Source organism: Mastomys coucha, unplaced genomic scaffold (assembly GCF_008632895.1).
Source record: "Mastomys coucha isolate ucsf_1 unplaced genomic scaffold, UCSF_Mcou_1 pScaffold21, whole genome shotgun sequence".
In the NCBI taxonomy this organism is placed as follows: Eukaryota; Metazoa; Chordata; class Mammalia; order Rodentia; family Muridae; genus Mastomys; species Mastomys coucha.
Genome location: NW_022196904.1, coordinates 91,814,082 through 91,823,536, shown reverse-complemented (window position 1 = coordinate 91,823,536; position 9,455 = coordinate 91,814,082).

Sequence of the window (9,455 nt, the reverse complement as noted above, 5' to 3'; positions counted from 1 at the left end):
AAAATATTTAATTATCTTCTAAAAATAAAACCTACCTAAAAAGAGTTCTCTTTTGCTGAAAGGCTAATTAGCATGTCTTTTAAGGGCAAGCAAAGCCTGACATAAATATCTTTATTTCCTCATCTAATGCTTTCTTTCCCTGTGATCATCAGCAATGTGAATGATGAGCTCATCACATGCTAGAAAATGGGTATGTGATGGACTGTTCCTGGGGGGTGGTACGCAAAGTGACATCATTTTCGTAAGTTCACTGTTCCTTTTAGATCTCCTTTCAACCTGTGTGCTCCTTACTCCTTGATACTAGATTTTTGCTCACAGTTCAGTGACAGGCATGAAACCAAATGCTATCTAGAGTGTTTTAGTCGTTGAAACTGTCATCCACTCATTTAAATAAGATGCACTGCCAAATATCTTTTAAAAATGGAATAAACATTTCTTACCCTCCTTTTCCTTGGGCCTATTCCCCTCCCATTCCCACTCTGATAGTGCAGGCAAGGATATGGGACTATGACCTAAGACTGGGGTTTTTCCCAAACACCAGTTCTTTAGATGTGATGACTGTCTTTATCTTCTGTTCCATCACCACTACTTTAAAGAGTGCTTGTGCCATTTTAGGAACTACTCCAGTAACAATTTAAGTAATTGCTCTTTCCTGTGGCTGAAAGGTTTCTAGACTTTTCCCATGTCAATGTTGGTGGGATCTACAGAAAACTACTATTCATTGTATTCCTTAAATTCATATCTTTATTGCTCTCATCATAAATTCGAAGTTTTTAATCTCTGTATTCACAATCACAAAAGAAGGTTTCCCAAATATCATGTCCAATATAGTGGAGAATATAGTGGCCAATGTACATTTTTATTGTGACCTGCTCACACCTCCAGAACCATGTAAAATAACAGCTTGGACTTCCCCTTCACCAGAATATCAATGGAGCAAGTTCCCTCACACAGGTATGCTTTCTTCAATTCATATGACTGCCTCTTCTTCTTCTTCTTCTTCTTCTTTTTCTTCTTCTTCTTCTTCTTCTTCTTCTTCTTCTTCTTCTTCTTCTTCTTCTTCTTCTTCTTCTTCTTCTTCTTCTTCTTCTTCTTCTCCTTCTCCTTCTCCTTCTCCTTCTCCTTCTCCTTCTCCTTCTCCCTCTTTCTTCTTTCTGCTTCTGCTTCAAATGTGACTAAATTCATTGAATTCTTTGGGGGGTGCACTGTGCCATTTATAAATACAAGAATTTATTTTAAGAAGCATTCAGTGACACCACATTTACTAAACCATAGCACAAGAAATTAATTCTACATTTCATTTTGTCTCTGTCTCTGTCTCTCTGTCTGTCTGTCTGTCTGTCTGTCTGTCTGTCTCTCTCTCTCTCTCTCTCTCTCTCTCTCTCTCTCTCTCTCTCTCTCTCTCTCTCTGTGTGTGTGTGTGTGTGTGTGTGTGTGTGTTATAATTGGAGTTTGGGGGGTGAGATACAATACTCTCCCCTAAGCGACATTAGTGCTCTGTCCCACTTGTCCAACACTAACCTTACATAAATATCCTATCCCAAACCCACCATCAGAATGTTATGTAAGATCAGTGCAGATTTGCTTTGAGTTTCTGCCTACTTGTCCTTAGTGTAGGTATGGCATCTAGTACACCTGGGTTGCAGCACTTCTTAGCCACTGATAGACTGAACTCTCCAAATGAGAGATGCCACTTCATTGCAGATACCACTTCTGTGAACTTGAGAATTCAAAACTAGAATGTGGAAAATAGAATTGAAATTATTTGTAAGTAACCTAGCATGCTCATAACATGTTACATGTACACATGTAGGACATAGCAGTCATTGGACAGCCATCAATGAAGATGCTGGCAGCAGTAGATAGAAGTGACAGTGGCCATGGACTGTAAGAGGCTGTTTTGAAACAAAACTCCAGAAACTAGAATGACAAAAGCTCTGTAAACTTCTCTAAGGAGCCAGGACAGATTCTGCAACAATTAAACCCCACTTATACAGATCAGAACACCCAGACATTTTATGTTTTTTGAAGCTTTCCAGTTTTCATTAGGGATCACCTTTGAAGTTAATAATACCTTTCAAATTTTCAAGAAGCAGCATGGGTCAAAGCTATTGTTTCCCTAAGTATAGCAATTTTACTTACAAATAACACAGGTGTTTTCTTTCCTGCTGTCCTTTCCAGATGTAGGCTGGGGAGCTGTGGAAGCAGTAAGGGGTATATATCAGGAGTCATGACTCGGGCTCTGAAATCCCTTCATTAGAAAACTCCTCAAGGAGATGACACAGACCCCAGAGGGAGAGGCTCTGCATGGGCTTGGTGTGTTTTCTGGTGTCCTTCTAATAGACTTGACTTCCTGTGTCTTTATACTTTCACTAATGAGGCTGGTATTCTAATTCTTTCACTCATGCCCTTGAAAAATGTCCCCAAATAGGAACAGCTTCTATACCTGTCACCTCACTCCTCATCCTCACACTAGTGCCCAGCCCAATTGGTGAAGGTATCTGTACTAAATTAGATTTTGTAATTTTGTTGAAACTTTTCACATTTTTGTCCACAATCAAATCATTTTTCTATTATTTCTTATTTATCAAATTAAGATGTAATTACATATTTCCCCCTCCTATTTCTCTATCCAATTTCTCCCACATACCCCTCCATTGCTTCATGACAAAATCATGGCCTCTTTTTCTTTAATCATTATTGTCTCATATAAATATATAAACACAACCAGTACATTTCTCAGATGAAGGTTGAGAGATGTGTCAGAAACTTTGGGAATAACAATGAGTCATTAGGACTCATAATAAAAGTGGTACTATACCTAGGGCCTAGGGCCTGTCTATACATTTATTCTTGGCCCCATGGTTGTGCTAGGTAAGGTTTTTGTCTTATCTAGAATGAGTTGGTGGAGGAATATGAATATGAACAAAACACACTGCACAAAAACCTCAAAGAACTAATAAAATATATTTTTTTGATATTTTCTTTATTTACATGTAAATTTCTCCATTCCCAGTTTCCCCTCCAAAAAACAAACAAACAAACAAAAACAACAAAAACAAACCCCTGTTGCCTCCCCCTTCCCCATGCCTGCCACCCCGCCCTCTCCCTCTTTCTGGCCCTGGCATTACCCTACACTGGGGCACAAAACCTTCACAGGGCCGAGGTCCTCTCCTCCTATTGATGATCGAATTTGCAATCCTCTACTATACACATGCTGCCTGAACAATCAGACCCCTCCATGTGCAGTCCTTTTTAAATTAATTTAAGAAAGAAAGCCATGGCAGATGGGGAACTAGGGTTAGCCACCAGTAAGTCCCAGATGCCAGGAAAGCAAGAGGCTCCCAGGACCCAACAGGGATGACAATAGCTGAAATACCCAAAAAAGGGGGAGAGAGAACCTACAGAAACCATACCCAGAGCTTAGGCATGGCCCATCAGTTGAGGGATGGGGCCACCTACTCATCTCAAAAATATTAACCCAGAATTGCTCCTGTCTAAAGGAAATACAGGGACAAAGAGTGGAGAAGAGATTGAAGGAAAGGCCATACAGAGACTGTCTGACCTGGGGTTCCATCCATATGCAATCACAAAACCTATACACTATTGTTGATGCCAAGAAGTGCTTACTGACAGGAGCCTGATATAGCTATCTCCTGAGAGGCTCTGCCAGAGCCTTACCAATAAGGATGCTAGCAGCCAACCATTGGACTGAGCACGAGGACCCCAATGGAAAAGTTAGGGGAAGGACTGAAGGAGCTGAAGGGGTTTGCAATGCCATTGGAACAACATCAACTAACCAGACCCCCAGAACTCCCAGGGATTAAACCATCAACCAAAGAGTACACATGGAGGGATCCACAGCTCTAGCTACATATGTAGCAGAGGATGGCTTTGTCGGGCATCAATGGGAGGAGAGGCCCTTGGTCCTGTGATGGCTCAATGCTCCAGCATAGGAGAATGCTATGGTGGTGAAGTGGGAAGGGGTAGGTGGAGAAGCACCCTCACCACCCTAGCATTCTGGGGGGGAGATTGGGGTGGGAAAATGAAATAGGAGGTTTGTGGAGGGGAAACCAGGAAGGTGAATAACATTTGAAATGTAAATAAATAAAATAACCAATAAAAATTAAAAAAAAAAGACAGTAAATTACCAAATAATCAAAAGAGAGGGAAAAGCACCCATTAGCAAAGTTTAAAATCTATAGTATAGTATTTGCATTAGTGAATAATCAAGTTTGAGTCAGGTAACACCTAATGATGGATGATTCAAAAACTTTCCTAAAATAGCTTGTGGAGGAAAATTTTACCAGGGGCTTTGATTTTCATGTCTATCATGGTATTAACTTATAAGATTCATTTATGAAGGATGAGCTACAAACACCAACAATGGAAATATACAGAAAGGGAGCACCATGCTTCCCAAATCTCTGCACCAGACAAAGAGATTTTATTACTGTAGAAGATGACAGCAGCACTGAGATGGGGCAAGCAAGTACCAAGGACCTTTTCCCATCCCTCCCTGGATGCACTGTAGAGCACAGAGTGGATGGTCAGAACATAAGAATGAGGATGCATGTGGCTACAGCAAAAATACAGATGCTTGAAGAGCAGGAGTAAAAGAACAGGAGCCGCGGCCCTCATGGTTACATGTGCAACACCCACTATGATCATTGTGAACTGGTTGAGATCACGGCATACCTCAGTGAGTTGCAGATGACAGGGAAGTGTTCAAAGGCTATCACTAAGAGAACTGAAGATTCCATGAATATGAAGACATGAGTAGCAACATTTGGCCAATACAGGTATCAAGCTGACTTCTCTTTCTTGCAGCTCTCTTCCTATTCATGTTGCAAGTTTCACTTGCTTGATTTATGCGAGTCTTCTGCTAGTAACCATACTTCCTATGAGTTGATTGTGTAACAACATGTCCTGTCCAGGGGTCACCACAACCTTGCTCCTAAGCCATCTCTTAGATTTTTTTTCCAAACTTAGGAGTAAGTGGGGTACTAAGGGATGTCAGGAAGAGGTAGTGCTAGATGGATGTAATCAAATTGCATTGTATAAATATACAATTTCTCAAAAAATATATATTGTTTTTAAAAGACTAACTTCTCAAACAACAAACCAGATGGTGGCCAACTAACATGGAAAGGCACAGACCCAGGGTGTGAAGGAAAGCATGGACAGGAAATAGGGCATGGGTTCATAGTGGCTTGACTCAGTAATGATGACAAAGAGGATCATGCTGTTCCCAGAGATGGTGATGGCATACAGAAAGAGATAAAAGTCCAGTTGTGAGAGATCTCAAGACCAGGAATGCTAGTGAGGAAGAAGAATGAATGATGTTGGGCACTGCTCTGGTTGAAGGATGGCACAGAGACTGAAAGAAGCAGATGCCCTTGGGGGAAAGGCAAACACTCTTTAACAACAGAGAACAGAAATGCTTCCAACCTCTGCTACATATCTCATAATTTAGGCTCATTAGAGAACTATATCCTGACCCAGTGCTTCATTGGAAATCCATGGCTTTTCTTGGTTTTCCTGCTGTGTAACAAACAGCAGATAAACTAGGAAAAGAAACAAAGTAACCTCTGTGAAGAGACTCAGGTTTTCTGAGAATCCACACTGTATTCTATCTAGGCGTCATGGTATTTATGAACACACATTTAAAAGAAGAGATCAAGTAAACAATGAAAAATATAATCCAGTCCTATCACAATTGGAGTAGCAGATGGCATATCTCTGGGAAACAATAGACCAGCACATGAGGTAGTTTGCCCTGCTTTTTACTACTTCTCAGCTTCTGAGACCAAAAATCCTAAAGGTCTCTATGATTTATAAGTTCTTGTGCAAACAAAAATAGGACAATAAGATGTAGACATAAATGTAAGTAGTGTAAAGAAAGTGTTTGCCGTTGAACAAATACTAGTAACCATTGGGTAGAGAAATCTAAACACTTAGATTTTAATGGTGATAAAAGAAAAAGGGTCGTTTATACAGGTAGTAGCTGACAGCCTGACTTCATTTTAGGGAAATTTTGCCTTCAATACGACAACTTAAAAATGAATTCAACAAGAATAAAACAACTCATTGGAAGCTGATGAGAAAAATCAGTGGGGCAGAATCATCTGCACAGGCTTCTTGAATTTCCATTTGGAAAGCTTGGTTGATATTTAATTAACTGACATATGGCTCTCCCTTGGTTTTTGTAGATGCACACACTCATACTACAAAGAAACTTTGGGATTGAAGAAACTTCTTTACATTGATACTTGCCTTAAATTTATCAATGTTAATTTTTTTATCTACAGAAAGAATGCTTGCTTTTAATATATGTATTTTTCACTGGACTCATTAGTGCTTCTATTTATTCAGTAAATATTTACATATCAGAATTGTTAGTGCTTGTAACAGACAAAAAACATGGTACTACAGGATGATCTGTGTATAATAATGAGAAAGCTGCACAGGAGTGAAAGTTAACTTGGTAATCTTCCTGGCAATCTGAAAATGTATGAGAAGGAGGTGAGATTTTAGCCTGGATGTAATTCTAACATTTAAATGGGGGAGGGTAATTAGGATAAACACACACATTCACACATGTATAAGAATACCTGAGTGATAAACACTGAGTTCACATCAGCTTCTTTTTTAAAAATTTTTATTAGATATGTTCTTTATTTACATTTCAAATGCTATCCCCTTTCCTGATTTCCCCTCCGAAAACCCCCTAGCCCCTCCCCCTCCCCCTGCTCACCAACCACCCTCTCCCACTTCCTGGCCCTGGCATTCCCCTACACTGGTGCACAGAGACTTCACAGGACTAAGAGTCTCTCCTCCTATTGATGACCTACAAGGCCATCTTCTGTTACATATGTAGCTAGAGCCATGAGTACCACCATGTGTACTCTTTGGTTGGCGGTTTAGTCCCTGGGAGCTCTGGGGGGTATTGGTTAGTTCATATTGTTGTTCCTTCTGCGGGACTGTAAACCCCTTCAGCTCCTTGGGTCCTTTCTCTTGCTCCTCCTTTGGGGATCCTGTGCTCAGTCCAATGATTGGCTGTAAGCATCCACCTCTGTATTTGCCAGGCACTGATAGAGCCTCTCAGGAGACAGCTATAACAGGCTTCTGTCAGCAAGCACTTGTTGGCAGCCACAATAGTGTCTGGGTTTGGTGATTGTATATGGGATGGGTTCCCCAGGTGGGACAGTCTCTGGATGGTCATTCCTTCAGTCTGTGCTCCTCAGTTTCTCTGTAACTCTTTCCATGGGTATCTTATTCCCCCTTCTAAAAAGGACTGAAGTATCCATACTTTGGTCTTCCTTCTTCTTGAGTTTCTTGTGGTTTGTGAATTATATCTTGGGTATTTCGAGCTTCTGAGCTAATATCCACTTATCAGTGAGTGTATGTCATGTGTGCTCTTTTGTAATTGGGTTACATCACTCAGGATTATATTTTCTAGTTCCATCCATTTGCCCACGAATTTCATGAATTCATTGTTTTTAATAACTTAGAAGTACTCCATTGTGTAAATGTACCACATTTTCTTTATCCATTCCTCTATTGAGGGACATCTGGATTCTTTCCTTTTTCTGGCTATAATAAATAAGGCTGCTATGAACATAGTGGAGCATGTGTCCTTATTATATCTTGGAGCATCTTCTGGGTATATGCCCAGGAGTGGTATAGCTTGGTCCTCAGGTAGTACTATGTACAGTTTTCTGAGGAACCACCAAACTGATTTCCAGAGTGGTGGTAGCAGCTTACAATCCCACCAGCAATGAAGGAATGTTCCTCTTTCTCCACATCCTCCCCAGCATCTGTTGTCACCTGAGTTTTTTATTTTAGCCATTCTGACTGGTGTTAGGTAAAATCTCAGGGTTGTTTTGATTTGCATTTCCCTGATGACTAAGGATGTTAAACATTTCTTTAGGTGTTTCTCAGCAATTACATATTATTTTGGTTTCTTTATGTTTATTATATGTAAAATTTTCTTTCTCTAGGTATTTAATAAGAGGAAAGGAGAAGTATCCTTCCTGTTTACTTTTCAACAACTCAAGTTCACATCCATGAGAAATCCTCTTCTCATTTCTGACAAATGAACTATAATAAAGAAATATCCCTTTTTGTGATGTTAGGTATTAACTTTAGATGGCCCATTATCTAAGTCCCTAAAGTACCAGGATGAACCTAGCAGTAACATATAATTACAGGATATAAACTTAGCTCTGGGGTAAAGAACTATCAAAAGAGCATAAGGATGCTATGATCTTAACTTTGCTCCTACAGCAAGTAGATACAAGAACTGTCACAATTGTTTTTTATTATTTCCATTCCCTTTGCATTTTTGCCCTAAAATTCCTGTTATCTATTGTGTTGAATGAAATAATTCCGGTGTCCATCAAGAGTATGATTAGTATGATTTCTATCTTCCAATCTAAATGGTGAGAGGTATATTCATTAATAACCTATACTTTGCCCTAAGAAAGATCTAAAACAAGTTCAAAAATGCATATTAAAATATTTCTACATTTATTTCTTCATTCATAAATAGAATACTGATTACTAAATAAATCTGGCTTTGTCTTGGGTAAAGATCATCACTCCCCCTAACAAATATTAATTATCTTTGATGTCTCAAAATTCTGGCCCTCTAGCCTGCAATTGAGCATTACTGCAAGTGCAGAGATCTGCCTCCACACTCAGTTAACTATACATGAGAGTCAAAATTAAAAGTTATTTTTCATAGGTGGCATACACTAAAATTCTTCTCTGAAGATATGAACTATGAATGTTTGACCAAAAATGTCAGATTCCTAATGGCAACATTACCTGTTCAATAAGAGAGAAACAGAGATGTTTGTACAATTAAGTAATAATGGACAAAAATAGTTGTCATGGTATATTTAGGTGATAACTTTGATGATTTGGAATGATAATTTATATTTTATTTCCACTTATGAATAGAAGTAATGCTATTGTTTTTAAAAAAGAAGAGAGTTGGATAGCGATATCATTGAAACCTTTCAATGAGAAGGAGGAAAGAGACTACTATCATGACATTTTAGGGAACACTGATATTTTGAAAATCTGTTGTTTACCTTAGTCTCTTTTGGCTCATACATTCTCTCTTGCAACTAAATCTATCATTTTGATAAATGTCAATGTTAAAATGTTACAATGTCTCTCAGCATTGCAACCTCCTTACAGGTCACATTCCTTTTCCACAGAGTGTCAAAGGGAGAAAACCTATGAAACAATGATCTAGCTCTTTGTCATACTGGAATGGAGAACTTTCAGCACAGCCTTCCGAATCTGCCTGGTCTTTACACTGTAGATGATGGGGTTCATGACAGGAGGGATGAGCAGATAGGCATTGGCAATCAGAGTATGGACATAGGGTGGAGCTCGTTTCCCAAATCTGTGGACAAAAGACAGACTGAGCAGTGGAATAT